General features: G+C 38.3%; 1 pseudogene; it reads left to right on the top strand.

Moving 5' to 3' along the window:
• LOC108714999 overlaps positions 1-18071 on the top strand; it is a 366710-nt pseudogene that overhangs the window by 67428 nt on the left and 281211 nt on the right.

Below are 18071 nucleotides of genomic sequence, written 5' to 3'. Positions count from 1 at the left end.
AACTATGCTCTGACTCCTGACCCTGTACTGTACTGCCTAATTTCTATCGACCTCTGCCTGACCCTCAATTATGCTCCCTGTTCCCATTCCTTCCTGTACATGTTATGGTTCCCATGTCTGCCCATAACTCTCTCCTTGGTCCTCACACTTTCAACAGTTGATAAAACACCCCCTTTGTGCCAGCATTTGGTTGAGGTGTACAGCAAGTGGCGGCATACATGGGGATCCCTTTGGCCCATGAAAAAATGGAGGGCCCCTCCAAATGTCTCAAGTTTCTGGGCATAATGCGTATACTCCTGAATAGGTTGTCAGAGGACAAGTTGTGGCATCTGTGGTCTGTGATTAGGGGCATGAATGCAGTTAGGAAGGGAGAGACCAACACTGTTTGGGAAGTTGAACTATGCTTTGCACATCAAACAACCACATCATAAAATTCTCATTGCTCAGGGGATCCAGCTTGATCTCCTGGTGTGGGACAGGTGCTTGGATAACTTCAATAGTAGTGCAATGATTCAGATGGACAAGGTCACATCAACATCTATGCATTGTATATGGATACATCTGGTAGTACTGGTTCTGGAGCATTTTGGGTCGGAAGGTGGTGTGCTAAGCATTTTCCTGCTGACTGGATTTTGGTGGGATATGTTTCTTGAATTGTTCCCTCTAGAGGTGGAGATGGAGCTTTGGGGGAAGCAGTTTTGTGTCAAAAGAGACATTTGTCTCAGACAATTTGGGTGTGGTGAACGGTCTTACAGCCCACTTCCTTCCTGTAGTTTGGTTGCTTAGATTGTTGGTTTTGTATTGCTTAGATCTAGTTTAGGGTATGCCATGTCCAAGGGTGCCAGAATTACATTGCTGGCTCTCTTTCTTGCTTTCAATAGGACAGGTTTCACTTGGTGGATCCAAACACAGAATGGGAGGACCTGTGCTGCATGCAGCACCTCTGGAGTCTGACCTATCGATCTTAAGGCATGTCTTGAAAAGTGATTGGCTCCCACAATGTGGGCAGCAAACAGGCAAGTGTGGACAGAGTGGGAGAGCCTGAGGGTTCCACTGGGGGTTCTTGAAAGTCAAGCAGGTCAATTGGCTTGTTGTGGTTGCGAACAGCTGAATAGATGTGTATTAGTCTCATCCATTGAGTGAACTGTGACTGCTATTTATTTTTGATTTAAAAGCCAAGGACTAGTGGTGAGAGTTGACACAAGACAGCTCATTTCCTTCTCACAGTTAGTTTGTTCAGCAAATTACCTGAAATTTGTAGTTACGATTTTGAATGTTTGTTATTTAAGGCAGCATTTTTTGTCAGTCTTTGTTCATTGTCAGCCACATGTTCATTCACACAAAGAAAACAAGTGTCAAGTGTACAGCTGGGGTTCCCTGAAGAACAAGTGGTTATTAAATGACAGAGATACCCAGGGATGGTGTGGGAACAGGTATTGCTGGAAGTGGGCCCACCAGATGTGCTGCTCATACATGCAGAGGGCAATGATTTTGGTTGCATATCACAGCAGGAACTAATTAAAAATGTCAAAGGGACAGCAATAGATTGTATGTGCAAATCCCTAGGATGAAACTGATTTTTCAGAAGTAAATGGGCATTCTCAATGGAGATATGAACATACAGTAATTGGCAATATTGACTGCAGTAGGAGAACAGTTAACAAGCAGGTGGCTCAGTTGGTGAGGAAATTGGGTGGTTTTGTTATAGGCATTGGGAGTTAGACCCTATTTTGCCAAGCTAACTCTGGCCGGATCGTGTTCATTTAAACAGAGTGGGGCTAGATATATTCCTATTGGCTCTGCAGGCTGGGGTGGATTGGGGGGAACCTATCCTGCCTAAGGCTCTAATGACTGTTAAACATGTATTCCTGTGAAATACTTAAATTGCATGCAAGACTTGTTGTTTAGAAGCACACACAGTCACTGTACAGCATGTAACTTATGGAGGTTTTCAAATATATAGTCTATATATAGTTTATTTTGGATTTATAAAATCACTCTAGAACTAGCACTATACTCAACAACGGTCATCAATGTAAAATAATTGCATCCCCATTACCAACAGCACATGCCCGATATCCTCATTCATTTTTATGATAGCCATGCAACCCTTTTCACAATTAATCAAGGAGAATTACATTATTAAAAGCTGAACATTCCATTTTAAAAAAACACACTGGGACTTTTCTACCAACCAAATAATAATAATAACTAAAAACCATACTTCCCCACCACCTGTATAATGTGATAATTGTGTCCAATACTGTATATTATTAGAATTGTAAACTGTTGTGTGGTCTCCTACCACCCATTCCAACTTCAGCTTTCCCTGCTTTCCATTCAGAGGACCAGTTCGCCCACCAATTTTATTTTATATTACCTCTGTACGCAACGTTTGCAATAAAATATACATAAAAAATATCACATGTTGAGCATCTTTTTAGCCATCCTTTACTGCATTGACAGTGTTTGTTTTACAAAACTGTATAAGCAGCATATATGGGTGTGAAATAAAAATTGTGGTTATGTTTTCAATGTCTGATGACAGATCACCTAAGAGAAGTGACTTAAAGCCTTTTCTCAAAGCAATGATGGATACCCGAGCAAAATGCTGCATTTTAGAAACTAAATGCAAGCAATATCCATTAAAGTGTGATCTGTGTTTCCGTTTAGTCTTGTCATGGTGATTAATAGACAGAAATTAAACTTTGATATATTGTACTAAATATCTGCCATTTTTCTTTAAAATCATTAGAAATCTATTACTAAGCCTTGTGCTGACACTATGATTAATACAGAATCTGTAGCAAGAGATAAATATTAAAGCGTTGTGAGGCTTGAAGTCTCTCTCACTCTCTTTTTTAGCTGTATTTAAGCTATATACTGTATAGAGAGAGATACTGAAAAATCAGACTCTACCTTCAATTCTAATATTGTGTGAAAACGGGGTTTCTGCCCATGTCTACAATAAAGATTAAATAATGCATCAATTCATATAACTATTTAAATCATAAAGTTCTATCTTTCACTTTAAACCTCCAGGCTCATTTACTAACACAGGGTACATAGTTGTACTAATGGGTGCAAACTTGCACCTATCAGTATGCAGTATATTAAGTGCTTGCACCTGATGATGGTGTTGAAGTCTTTTTTTTCTTTTTGCCAGGTAAGTCTATACATTTGCTGCATGTGTTGTTATGTGTTAGGAAGCATTAAGGGTTAGGGGCACTATGTATAGGAGTAAGTAAAATTAATTTGTTTTTTGGTCATTTTGTGTTACCCAGCCCTTTGTGAAAAACTGCCTTATTGTATTTATTTTTTTATTCCATAACTACTAAAGTTGGTGTTGGGGACTACCTAAGTGGCAGACTGAAAATAATTGCATTGCTTTTCAGCTCTGGGTCAGCCGGGTGACTGTAACTAACTATTTTTTCTTATCTGCAGGGATAGTTGGATAACCTACCTAAAGTAAATAACCAGCATTAAAGATGGGGTTTGTTTTTGTCACCTTAGATTATCCATACATAGGCTTTAACAAGTTGCTTTATTTACCTACATAAGAATGTGCACATTTTAATTTCATAATGTAACCATAATTGGATTAAGGAAACAAACCAAATCTAAACTTGGAGATGCATAAAGTATACTTCAAATTTTTCTCAGAAAATGTAGATCTAGGCCTCGACACTGAACAGGTACTGATATATGGATAATGAAAGTGTATTTTATTGTGCTAATCCAGGCATATATTCAAATTGTGCTTGGATATACTGTATTTATTCTTGGATGCTGAAGTACATGCATTAAACGTTCTAAGATACTAGTACAATTTGAACCTTGAATTTGTTTTCTTTTATGTTTTGAAAGGTTTTCAAAACTATGAATCTTCCTCAGATAAGAAGTCCATTGCTTCCTGCAGTTGAGGCCATGCCAGTTCAATACAAGGCTAAAATTGCCATTATTTGTGCTGGACCTGTGTAGCGCTATAGTAAACTGACTTTACTGTGGTCACTTTAAGATACTTTCAGTGTGGTGTGGAATTACAAGTGAGACTCTCTTTACACAGGGGTAAACCCTCGCAGTAGGGTGAAGGCAGGGTGTAGTGTAACCGTGTGCCAATGCACAAGAATTGGGCGCCAGAGGTTCATTTATGCTTAACCAAGAACAGTATTTATTTAACATAGAACATATCCACGATGGAGCTTAGAACACAGATAGCATAAAGGTAGCGCATACTCACAGTACCAGTATAGGCTGAATCCCTGCAGGCCAGGGACACATCAGCAGAGAGTATGCAGCTTGTAAGAGGTATTGCCCAGTTTTCAGGATCTCTTTAGTTGGCATCTTGGGGAATTCCTATCATCCCTAGTCTCAACACTTTGTCCCTACTCTGGGTCAGTAATAGGGATGTCGCGGACTGTTTGGCGGCGAACTTGTTCGCGCGAACATCGGCTGTTCGCGTCCGCCGCAAGTTCGCGAACGTCGCGCGACGTTCGCCAATAGGCGTTCGCGTCAAAATCGTTCGACCATTCGACCATTCGATCGCTAAAATCGAACGATTTTCGTTCGATTCGAACGAAAATCGTTCGATCGAACGATTAAAATCCTTCGATCGTTCGAATCGAACGATTTTCGGATGTTCGAAGTTCGCGAACTGTTTGCGAACTGTTCGCATTTTTTGCCGGTGTTCGCGAACGGCGTTCGCGAACACATTATCGGCGGTTCGCTACATCCCTAGTCAGTAATACCCTGGGATCCCTCTAATATCCTCGTCGGAGCCTTGATCTGCTCAACTAAATAAACTCTCTTATCACTCCTAGAGTGATCTATAAAAGGATATGCTATCTATTTACTAAGGCCAATGCTCCTAGGATCCAGTGCCCATTCCCTTCCTGCCTGCTCAGGTAAGGGCTAAAGCTCAATGGATGCAGACCTCATGGTTTCCAAGCCCTTTATTCTATGACACAGTGTCATTTAGGGTACACTGTGAAAAACTACAGGGGTTACATAAGCACAAGGTCCCCATAAGGACCCACTTTGGCGTCCATACTACTAAGGATATGCCTGTCAATAATGTGTAAGGGTGTCTAAATTTTCACATCCCTACATTAATATAATGTAATTCAGCCATCAGCACAGCGCATCTTTTCATTTATGCTTTGCATTATTATAAAGTCACATCCCCTTAATGTTTGCCAGATGTCCACCTTCTTTTTCAAACTTTAAAAGTAAGTCTTGCGCCAATCCATGAATTTCTGTATATACCGTATATTTATATATAAAATGTCGGGCAAAGAGAATCACCAGCTTATGTTCACTGTTGCTATTATTTTGCACTATATATTATGTGCTATTTATGCTATAACATCATTCATATCTGTGCAAATACATACTTCTGCCCTCCTGCTTTACCTCTAACATTTTGTGTTTAGTTCAGTCCTTTCAGCATTTGTTCTTTGTAACACCCACACAATAGTCAAGACAAAAGACATGAATTTCCTTGCTCAGCTCCAGGCTCCATTACAGTAGGAAACTTTGAGCAGACAAGCAAAAAGGTAGTGCAGAACTGTTTATAGAGCCCCTGTTTTTTTGTATAATGAAAGCAAATGTAATTCTCAGCAGCTTTCAAATACATATTTATTATGTATCAAGGAATATACTTGTAAGTTTTTAACAATAATATTAATACAATTACATTATATTCCAACTCTTACCAGAGTTTACAGTTCTTTTGAGCAGGCAGGCAAAGAATCCACACCTACGATATGTGTTTATTGAATAGTAAATCAATGGATTGTTACACTAAAACAATTACACTAAAACATTATTTACAATATTTACGGTTACTGCTTATTTATACAGTGTACATTTTACCAGCAGGCCATTACTGCGTCTCTCTAGGTCATCTGTTGGAGTATGCATTGGCATACTCCAGATGGCTGTTTCTTGCATTGTAATACCAAATAGATTTACAAACCACTGGAAATGTTTTATTAACGAACACTGGAAAGTTGCTTAGAATTACATTTACTTTTACTATGCAAACAGTATTATTGTTTTAAATGTAAAGATGAGTTTGCCATAAATATTTCCGGAAAATGAAAAGGTTTTTATCTGCTGTTTTAAAATAACACAGTGATATGCTAACATTAATTACTAGGTGAATACCAGGCATTTGTATGCTGCATGAAACAAATCTTCAGTGAGCTGTCTTTCCCCCCATCACTTTATTTTTGACATATTGTGACAATTTATTGACCCTTACAAATCCATGGGAAAAAGACTGATTTGAGAGGGTTGGGTGAATTCTTCAAATGTTATTTGTACTGTGTTAAAGTTTAAATCAATCTTGATTTAGGCATATTGTAAATAGAATTTTAATTAAGCAATGTCTTTTAACAGCACATCAGAAATCCCTCAGTTCCGCTTGCCATATGATGGTGTCGGTTTTGAAATTGAGCTAATGAAGGACCTAAGAGTTAAGGTAATGATAATGGTAACATAAACTGTTCTGCCATAGGTAAACTGCTAAATACCATGTCCATTTGTAACAAACAATTAAAAGCTACAGTAGGCAGAAGCAGAGAGCGAGAGAGATGCTTCCTCTTGCTCAGGGCATTTGTCTGTCTGCTGTCTGAATGCCAGTTGTCTGGAAAAGGGCAATCGATAGTTCTCATTTGGCATGCCTACATGTGATTAATTGCCCGTTAAAATACGAAAAAAAAAAGAATCTTAAGGTTGCTTTAGGGGTTTGTATGGTTATTGGGTGAATCTAGATAGATAGTGTTTTATTTGCAAAGACCTCATCAAATACAAAACATAAAATATGCTGCTTTTTACTTTTTTTTATAAATTCAGTGCACTTTAACTAAATAGAAAGAAGAGATTATAAACTGTAGTAAACTCTATGGGGTAGATTTATCAAAGATTGACGTTAGAGATCTCCACAGTCCGCAGAGGGAAATACCGCCTCTCTCCATTCATTTCTATGGAATTTTTAAAGGCATATTTATCAAATGTTGAACTTTCACTGTCACCCTCTTTCATAAATAGGCCTTTACAAATCCCATAGAAATGAATGGAGAAAGGTGGTATTTCACTCTGCGGACTGTGGAGATCTCTAACTTCACTCTTTGATGAATCTAACCATTTGTCCCCTGAAAAGGTTGGGTACAGATTATTTTGGTTGTTTTTACCGAATACTGATGTACTTTAATTTTAAGATCAAGTGGAAATACTGAGGATCCCTTAGCTGGAAACAAATTATACGGAAAGCTTAGAATTACAGGAAGGCTAACTCCCATAGTACCCATTTCTCTGTAATTATATACAGTATCTTGTACTTGATGGTAACTAAGCTGCATGAATCTATATTTAATGTTTAAATATTTTCTAGCAGACTTAAGGTAAAGTGATCCAAATTACAGAAGGATATCTTATCTCTTACCCTGGGTCCCAAGCACCATGTATAATAGACTAATAAAGAAATTATATACCATCCCATATAACCTAATCTAAAAAGAAAATACTAGATTCTGAATTCACCTTCAAATTATATGTTAACCTTAAAGATTCACTTACCTTTGCCACATAAGGATATGTTATTGGATCATTTTGCTTTAATAAATACATGATCAAATATAATAATTTTTGTTTCATTTGATTAACTAGGTTTTCTTCATCTACATTTAGGATTTGCTTGAAAATCAGATGATGTTTTAGGTCACATTCATATAAAAATAAAGACAATTTTTAAGGGCTCACAAACGTTCAAGCATCATTGTATGTTAAGTTGATACTGACTAGGGATATATATATATATAAAATATATATCACACTATTATATGTTTTGACTGAGTAAATTATAGCAAAAATGTAATTATATATTTCTTACTCTTTCTGTAAATATGTATAGTTAATCCCAAATTATAATAACAAATGAATGAAATACAAGTACATTTTGATACACGATATCTAACACCCATGAGCAGATTGTCTTGATCTGATACAATATTCTGTTCATACAGGGGATTTTACACTTTGTATGCTTCGAAATATATTGAGGAATATCAGATGTCTATTCTGTGCATTGTTTGAAACAAGAACTTACGTTTTTCCTAATCACATTTTAATGAGCAGTTTGCAAATCATATTATGGACCTTTGTCTTATCTATACAGCTTTATTCTCCTCCAGGCTTTAGAAGTTTTTTTTTTCGTCTCTTTCCAAGCACTCATTCTTATTAGGTTACATTACATTAGGTTTCTTAATTGCCAATGTATTTTCTTTTATAAGGTAATTGAGGGCAAGGGCCTGTGAATGAATGGAATGAATATTAGATCTTTGAAGTAAGAAGGTTTTAAAGAAATATTCATTGGTATAGGTGAGTTTATTTTTTATGTAACAATATGGGTACATATATATTTGTATATTACATTTTGCTACTCTAACGAACTCCAGCTTCTAAACCAAAATTTGATAAAGAGGCCCACATAACACAGAAACCCTTAATATACCCAACATAGTTACCTGTTTCTTCAAAAAGTATGAATAAATGCCATTTTCTATGCGGAAATCCAGCTGTAACAGTTCTTCTCTTTCTGCATCATTTGAAATCCTAGCAGGGAAGAACTTCTCCACAGCTAACAGACAGCATGCAGGAACTACATAACCCACAATGCATTGCACTGTGATGTTCCTTTCCTTATTGAAATCACATGTGCAGGAAATTGTGGGGTTTGGAGGATGCAGGCTAAGGACAGCTGGCTGTTGATACAAAGTAACAGTAGTCAGCCAGCTCAGCAAAGTAGTCAGAAAGAACAGCAGGAGAGCAGGGGGCTAGGCTAAGGGAACTGTTCCGAACCATTAAAAATCATTAAAAGTCTGCATATTTTTCAATTGATGTATATTGCATAATATTGTATATTGCATAAGTTGCTTGAAATTATGTTTACTTTTTAAAAAGCAGCAGTGCTCAGACTTAAGAAGGCATTTCCACATCTACTCTATGTGGGTGAAATGTAAAAAAACATTTCCTACAGACAAATCTGGTTAAAGGGATACTGTCATGCTCCAGCAGAATTCTGACATGACCAGGGGCAGCTGGGAAATTGACAAAATGTCTAGCCCCATGTCAGATTTCAAAATGAATATAAAAAAATCTCTTTGCTCTTTTGAGAAATGGATTTCAGTGCAGAATTCTGCTGGAGCAGCATTATTAACTGATTCATTTTGAAAAATGTTTTTTTCCCCATGACAGTATCCCTTTAAAGTGTCAACTACGCACACGTCATTATGCAGCTTTTAGCTGTAGTGTTGTTACTCAAATTAGCTCTACTGGTAATATCTAGTGATGAACAAATGTGCTGCATTTCTTCATAAAAACATGCTCCCAAATTGCTAATTTCTTCAAATATGGGGCTTCTTCCATGTAGATAGATTGGGGGGGCTGGTGCTGTGGAAGACTTTGTTCTCATTGGTTAATCTGGAAGGCAAGGGGCAGATTAAAATGACATTTGTGTGTTTTCCAGCATAACAGGATAGATAAATTCTAGTGCAATCTGTGCTAATCGAGGAGCATCTTCTTTGCCTTACTTTCCCCTAATATGTTTATTTTCAATCTTCACATACATTTTAAATGCCTATTAAAAATGTATTATCCATTATCATACCTAGCTTATACTTATTAATTCAGTTATTTTGATATTTTTAAATATAAATGTAATGTGACAGATGCATCTTGTTATGTTAAAGTTGACCACCTGTGCATTAGAGAAAGTCCACTTCTTCACTACTCTGCATGTAGATGTGTCAGAACTCTACTGAGCAATAAAAAATACATAAACAGCACAAAAATTTGGTATAAAGAATAACGTTACCAGTGCTTTAGACATGTCCGTATCACTTTAAATATTCCTATCTGTTTTTACTCAAAATGTGTGTGTGTGCTAAGTGCATACTTTATGCATATTCTTGAGGTTAGCGGTAGGATATCTCCAGTATAAGCCTTTAGACTTTTTTCCTTACACACAAATCTGTCCTATCTATAGGAGAATCACCTCTTTAAAGGCAAACTGTCATGGGAAAACATGTTTTTTTTTCAAAATGCACCAGTTAATAGTGCTGCTCCAGCAGACGTCTGCACTGAAATCCATTTTTCAAAAGAGCAAACAGATTTTTTTCATATTTAATTTTGAAATCTGACATGATATTGTCAATTTCCCCTCAAAGTCCCTCTCCCCACAGACCTAATCTGGATTGGACCATTACAAATTATTTTGCAATTGAACAGCATTAAGTAGCACTTTGTTGCTCAGCTGTAGCAAGAGTAGCCTTGGGGCTTTGATGAATATGGCAAAGACTGTGGTAGTTGGCAGGCCCACTGACAGTAGAAGCAGAGGAGCTAGGCTAACTTGTGTTGCTGCTCCAGTGTTTGCATGTGAATCTCCCAGACTTTTGCGCCACCTTGGCTTTTACTCTGATGGGCTTCCCCTTTCTCCTAAGTGATATTGCATCAACATCAAGTGTGGGATGTGGTGTCATGTGCAACAGCCAACATCGGCAGAAGAAGGGGAGAATAGTTAGAATAGAACACATTTATTTAGTTTGTAGCAATTGTTGTGAAACAGTAGTTTTAAAAGCCATTATCTGTCAATTGGATTCAAGTTGGATTTCAAAACAGGATACATCAATACACAGGGATGGTTGTTTTTTAAAAGAGTAAGTCCCCTGCACAGCTGCTAAATAATAATACTTGAATAGGCCCAGGAAATGCAACCAGGACTATACAGTATATAAGTATCAGTTAAACAAAGACCAATGCTAAAGCTGTTGTCAAGTAACTTGAGAACATGAATAAAAAATTAAAAGCACTCGCGTCTAGATATAACCAGTGGGGCCCATCTATCCGAAACCGTAATGCAATGTATTAACAATAATATAAAAGTCAATCTGGCTGATAATCACATGGTTGCATCCGATAATAATTTTATACTTATTACCATATATGTGTATGTATGTATGTGTGTATATGTATGTATGTGTGTATACAGTATATATATATAGATATAGATATAGATATAGATATAGATATAGATATAGATATAGATATAGATATATATATATATATATATATATATATTATATATATATATATATATATATATATATATATATATAGATATATATATATATAGATATATATATATATAGATATATATATATAGATATATATATAGATATATATATATATATATATAGATATATATATATATAGATATATATATATATAAGCAATGCAGGATGACGGCACACCAAGAAGTTACAGCAACACAAACGTTTTTGAAGATAAAAAGGAGGTTTATTGGACTGAACCAACGTTTCAGTTCCTCACAGGAATTTTCATCAGGGAGTGATGAAAGTTCCTGTGAGGAACTGAAACGTTGGTTCAGTCCAATAAACCTCCTTTTTATCTTCAAAAACGTTTGTGTTGCTGTAACTTCTTGGTGTGCCGTCATCCTGCATTGCTTATCGAATTTTTTCCAGACTGGCACCCAAGTTTTCATTTCGCTTAGGGTGTGCGTCTCTTACTCTCTCTATATCTATATCTATATATATATATATATATCAAGATAGATGGACTCGCACACCATTTTTCAGTGAATAAAATAGTGTTATTTTATTCTTGGTTGCATATAGATATTTAGAATAATCAAACAGCGAGGTCCGCACTCACAAAAAGTAAAAAAAGTTATTTATTAAGAAGGTCTGACATTTTGGGTAGCACTCTAGCCTTCATCAAAGTCAAAAACATTTCTCCTGCGTGTCCAATAAACACCAAACGACGGGAAAGTGCATGCAGTGATATCATAAAAGATAATAGACAAAAATAAAACATGCATATAATTAGCTACCAATTGACCCAAACAAAGAGAAAAAAACAAATATAAATGAATAGTTAACATCATGTGGGGCCCATTTACTAAGGGTCGAAGTGAATTTTCGAATGAAAAAACTTTGAATTGCAAAGTAATTTTTGGGTACTTCGACGATCGAATAGGCCAAATCGATTTGAATTAAAAATACTTCATAAATTTGACCATTCGAAAATCAAAGTACTGTCTCTTTAAAAAACTTCAACTTCGATACTTCGCCACCTCAAACCTGCTGAATTGCTTTGTTAGCCTTGGGGACCTCCTAGAACCCATAGCCAGTATTTGGCTACGTTTTGAGAAGCTGAAGGAATTTTTTGTAAAATTGTACGATTAAACGATTCGAAGTATGATCGTACAGTCTTAAAAATCCTTCGACTTCGAATGTCGGACTACCCTATTCGATGGTCGAATTTCGAAGTTTTTTTTCACTTCGAAATTGATAAATCTGCCCCTAAGACATCTTATCCTAACAACGATACACTTCTAAAAACACAACATATTCCTATCCAAAAGGCATATTGTAGCTCCATATAAACATACGTTATCTTGCTACAATGTGTTAAAATAACTCATTCGCAAAAGTTGTACAGGAGAATCGCTGACAAACGTATTTTTCATATTACATATATTATGTCTCCATAATTATTAGAAATTAACCGGGAATAATCGTAATCCTAAATCTTATTAATAGACTTTGGCGCTATATAGATGCCCTGTTGATTTTGAGTGAAGTACAAGATGAAGTACAAATGTTGTCGCAACTGCAGAAAGGTTCTTAAAGGAAAACTGTACCCCAAAAATGAAAAGGTAAGCAACATATGGTTTACATCATATTAAGTGGCATATTTAAGAATCTTACCAAACTGAAATATATATTTAAGTAAATATACATCTTTTACCTTGAGCCACTGACCAGAAATACTTCAGCTCTAAATGTAACAGTGAGAAGTGAGGAAACAAAACAATTGGCTCATGTGACCTAACATGTATGTGTACCCTTGGTTTGTTTGTGTGAATCATAGAATCCCAGGGGGCCACCTTTACTTTTCAAAATGGCAATTTCCTATTTAGTATTTCTCAATGGCAAATAATACTAATAAATTATATATTTTTATGAAAATGGGTTATTTACTTGAAGCAGGGTTTTGCATATGAGCTTTTTTAGAAATGTTTTTGTTTTCCTTTACATTACCTTTACATTACCTAACCTTTACCCATTACATTGGGTTTAAGGTGTTTTATTTCTGCAATAGAATATACATTGTATCCCCTTGTTAGAAAAGCAACTTCACATAATTTTATTTAAAAAAAAGACTTCTAAATTGCCTGTTTCTTCCAAACATTGTGTCCAGACAGTTCCTTAGATAGACAAGGGAAGGGCTGTGGAGTAGTGATGGGCGGGTCAGGGTTTCCCTGACCCACACCAACCCTAACCTGCCCTGCTATGACCAGCGTCCGCCCGCACCCGCTTCCGGGGGTCCTTTTATAGACCCGCACTGACCCGCCCACCGATAACGTCACAATGACATCACAAAAGGGGCGGGTGAGCAGACGAGAGACTATAAAAACGGAACCCAGAAGTCGCATGCCGGCATTTGAAGGTTGCGGGCGGGGAGAGCAGGAGAAGAGCTACAGCCAGCCACCCGCGAGGAGCACTACGAGGTCAACCAGAACCGCGGTTAAACCCACGGGTCCCGCGGGTATCGGGTCGGCCCGCACATCACTACTGGGGAGGGCTCAAATCTCATTGGTTGATGTGGAAGGCAAGGGGTAGATTATAATGACATCCTCCTTTTTTCCAGGGAAACAGAATGTAGGGTGAAATTTAAGCAGATTCATAAAAGTTTGTCTTTGCTGAAAACACAAATTTCTGCATGAAGCGATGCTCTTAATTAAGTTGATTCAGGCAGATTAAATAAAGTTCAGAATAAACTAATACTTTTATGTAAACATGAAATAAATTAATATTTGAAGGTGTCTTCCTTCCATTAATATATATATAAATACTTAAACTGCAACCTCTATCTCTACACTCACCCCCTTTATACTGTAAATACTTCACAGTCTTTTTTAATTAATCCATAAGCTCTTGATAGATACTGAAAGGTCCTAGTTGTATTGCTAAACGTTATTTTTCCCTAGACGTACTCCATGTCAGTACGTTACGGGATAGCCCCTCCTCCCTGCTCCCCATTAGAAGGAACCTCCCCAAGCCTTTAAAAGGCCAACCACACCCACCTACCGGCATCTTTTTGTTCCTTCTCTTATGCTCTTGGCTTTGTTCTCTGAACAAATGCCTCAATCATTAGAAGCAAATTTTTGTTTTTCTCTTTTTATGCCTAGGAAAGCATTAGGCCTGCCCAAAAGGCGTCCTAGGGACAGGGGTTTTGGTCCATGGGACCTTTTTTTCCCCCAGCACACAACAGACCTGGAGTCTTCTGAACTTCAGCTCCTGAATCAGGTAAGGCACTAAAGTGCAATGTTTGCTACTCCTTGTCTGCCTGTATTTCAGTTTCCTTCCTGTATTGCTATCAAGAGCATTGGGTGGCAGGTGCTTGTCCCCCCATTCGTGTGCCCTCCCGACCTGCCCTGAGGGCGTCCGGCGGCAGTGGTGTATGTGGCCCCTACACCCCATTTTTACGGATGGGCGAGGGAGGTGGCAGTTAGTTTAGGCTAATTAGTTAGAGGCCTGAACCTTACTGCCCCCTGTTACCTTTGTTTTATTTTTGTTTTAATGGGGGCAGGTCATGGCCAACTGCCTCCCTCAACAGACTTTCCTAAGGTGGAGGTAGATAAAATAATAATAATAATAATAAAAAAAAAATAAAAGTTGCGCTATAGGCTTCATATTATAGCAGACTTGGGCCTGTGCAGGAGGCACCAACACTAATTATCCAATTTGCCTCAGTATAACCTACGCAGTTGCTTTGGGTTCCCTGCCTATGCAGACACCAGCTGAGTATAATCAACCCCCTACTGAGTGCAGACACCAGCTGAGTATAATCAGGTCTAGCTAAAGCAAGTGGAGATGGCCCCGCCCACTCTCTAACTCAGCAAGCTAGGAAGCTGCAGCCTCAGGTAAATCCTGCTGTTGTCAGTAAACTTGTGAGGCCTGTTTTCCTGTTAACAATAGAGTGTCCTGGAATTTGTGGCATTAAGGGGTCTGCTTCCAGCCTTTCATATGCTGTTGTGCAGTGTACTAAAGTCTAACTAACTGCTTGCAGGCTATATAATTATATGCTTATCCGCACTGTGCCTGGTTATGCTTGTTGCCTGCCTGAAACCAGTAGCCTGCCTGAAACCAGTAGCCTGCCTGAAACCAGTAGCCTGCCTGAAACCAGTAGCCTGCCTGAAACCAGTAGCCTGCCTGAAACCAGTATCCCTCCTGAAACCAGTAGCCCTTATACAAATAGATAATTGAGCTAACATTCTCTTATGCTGACAAGTATTGTATACTGTCAGGCTGGGTGCTGAATTCAGGCCATTTACAAATAGGACACCAGTAGCCCCATTGAATATGGATCACTGGGCTGGGGGGGCTGCTAGGCTCTGATATATATACTTGCTCTAAACAGCAGATAATCCATAATATGTATTGCGCTATTTTTGTTCTGCATTCTATATTTTTGGCTATTGCTCACAAGGAACAGGTAGCCATAATGGAGGTCGAGCAAAGGTCTGGCTTAATGCTAGGGCCTGATATAAGCTTGCTCTATGCAGCAGCTAATCTAAACTATGGACCTCATGTTTTCCTCATGTTTCCGTGATTGTACCTGTGCTCCTATTTTGTTCTACAGCTTAAGCTCTGGCTATTGCTCACATGTTACACGTGGCCCTACGGGATGTAGAGCACAGGTCTGGCTGGCTGCTAGGCCCTGATACGTGCTTGCTCGAAGCAGCAGCTAACCTAACTATGTATTTCATGTTGCTGTGATTGTACCTGTGCTCCTATTTTTTTTTTTTCTACAGCTTATGCTCTGGCTATTGCTCACAAGGAACACGTAGCCCTGCGAGATGTAGAGCACAGATCTGTCTTGCTGCTAGGCCCTGATACATGCTTGCTATGAGCAGCAGTTAACCTAACTATGTATTACATGTTTTCTGCAGTATACGATTTGGCTATTGCTCTTGTGGAACAAGTAGCCCTAATGGATGTAGAGCACAGGCCTTTTCAGTTGCTAGGCCCTGATATATGCTTGCCCTAAGCAGCAGCTAATAGAAACTATGTATTTCATGTTACTGTGATTGTATCTGTGCTTATATTTTCTTCTGCAGTATATACCCTGGCTATGGCTCACCTGGAATAGGTAGCCCTAAGGTATGTAAAGCACAGGCCTGGGAACGGCTAGGACCAGATATACGCTTGCCCTAAGCAGTAGCTAATATTTTATGTATTACATGTTGCTGTGATCATATCTGTATGCTCCTATTCTCTGCAGTATGATATGCTCTAATTATTACTCGCATTGAACCAGTAGCTCTAATAGATGTAGATCACTGGACTGAGTGGCTATGAAGGTCTGCTCTAGGTTTGCTCTGACTGCAGCTAACCTAAACTATGCATTACATGGGGTTGTAATTGTTTCTGGGGTACATTCAGGTTTAATCCAGATGAGTACTGATAGGAATACCTACATATGAATGTCTTTTTATTCCATGGCATTGCTCCTGGGATAAGATATGGCTTAATAAATTAAGCACTAGGCAATATTTTTTCCCGATGGCAGGTAAGCTTAATTTTTGTTTTGATAAACACTACAGGAGTTCTGAAGCCTGTCTGTCATAAGGATTGCTGGGTTAACAATAACCACAGGTATGTACTACTTTTGGGACCATTGAATGTAAATTTTTCCAGATTCAGCAGCCTTGTATCACTGATCACTGCATGAACGAATGGAGGACCAGATAATCGCTTTTCCCAGTCAATTGTGCGGTTTATTACTACCCACTCAGCTCGAGCTCTGGGGTCGGGTACTCTGCTCTACCAGAACCAGGAGCTTAGGACTCTGACCGAGGTACATATTATTATCACACATTTTAATATATGCTCGCACCATGGCCCAAATCCTGCAGGGGGATTCTACTGCCTTCAGAACAAATGCTCAATTAATGGATAAGCTCCATAATACAAACCAGAACCAGAAACGTTGGCTCAATAAACCTATATTTTTATACAACATATAGTATTTATGAAGATTCCTGGAACAATCAGTACTTGAACTCTTCATCCATAAATATCACTATAGCAGCCATGACATCTGGCTAGTTTCTAGGGGTGCAACCTGTGGAAATTCCATATTCATAGGTTTAAGGAAGAACAAGGTATACAGTTCTCTATGCTTGGCTGAAGGATCCCCAGATGTATCTCTACCGTTTTCTAGGGTGACTCCTTGGTGCCTCCTACAAATTAGAGAGGGGAGCCACTACCCAGTGTTATTCCTATACTATTTCTACTGATATTCTTAATGTCAGGATAGATGGGACATTTTATCTGCCAATACAGGGTGTCTATACAGACAGGGTACACATACATATCAGGCCACTGGGAATTTGCATAAGGTATATATTTCAAACCAAGGGTTTTCAGGCTATAGGAGTCCTCAAAGTGTCTTATTAGTCAATAGAGATGACCTCTGTTCAAGTCTGGCCCAGGATAGGGATATTCTGCTTATACTACCAGCAAAACAAAGCAGCTTTGTGACTTAAGGCCAAGTTTTCTGCTCTGTGTCCAGAAGGCACTTATTTTGGGCCCATTTATTTTTTTATTCAATTTCTCAATCCCCTAGTTAGTGGGTTTTTTTAGAATACAGGGCCGGCTGTTCTTCCACCCCTAGGATGGAGGCATTTTAGGAGTGTTAATTTTTTTTTTCCCCTCTCTATGTCTGTGCCCTCTTGGAACACCAGCAGTTTTGGATCTTTCCTCCTCACAGTTACATACTGCAGTTGCTACCTGTCCTATTGCTTCGGGCGAGAATGTACTTGGCTCTCCTGAGCAGGATCATAGTCTTCCCTTAAGTGGGACGGTTGCAGTCATTACAGTAGAGTGTAATCTCTTACAACTTCCATTCATTAATTTCATTGAGAATGAATTAAGGATATTTTATGTATCTGTCCTACAGGTTTGTGTAGCTTCAAATGG

The sequence above is a fragment of the Xenopus laevis genome, chromosome 4S (assembly GCF_017654675.1).
Source record: "Xenopus laevis strain J_2021 chromosome 4S, Xenopus_laevis_v10.1, whole genome shotgun sequence".
In the NCBI taxonomy this organism is placed as follows: Eukaryota; Metazoa; Chordata; class Amphibia; order Anura; family Pipidae; genus Xenopus; species Xenopus laevis.
The sequence above is the reverse complement of the archived record's forward strand: the minus strand, read 5'-3'. Positions and strand labels throughout refer to the sequence as shown.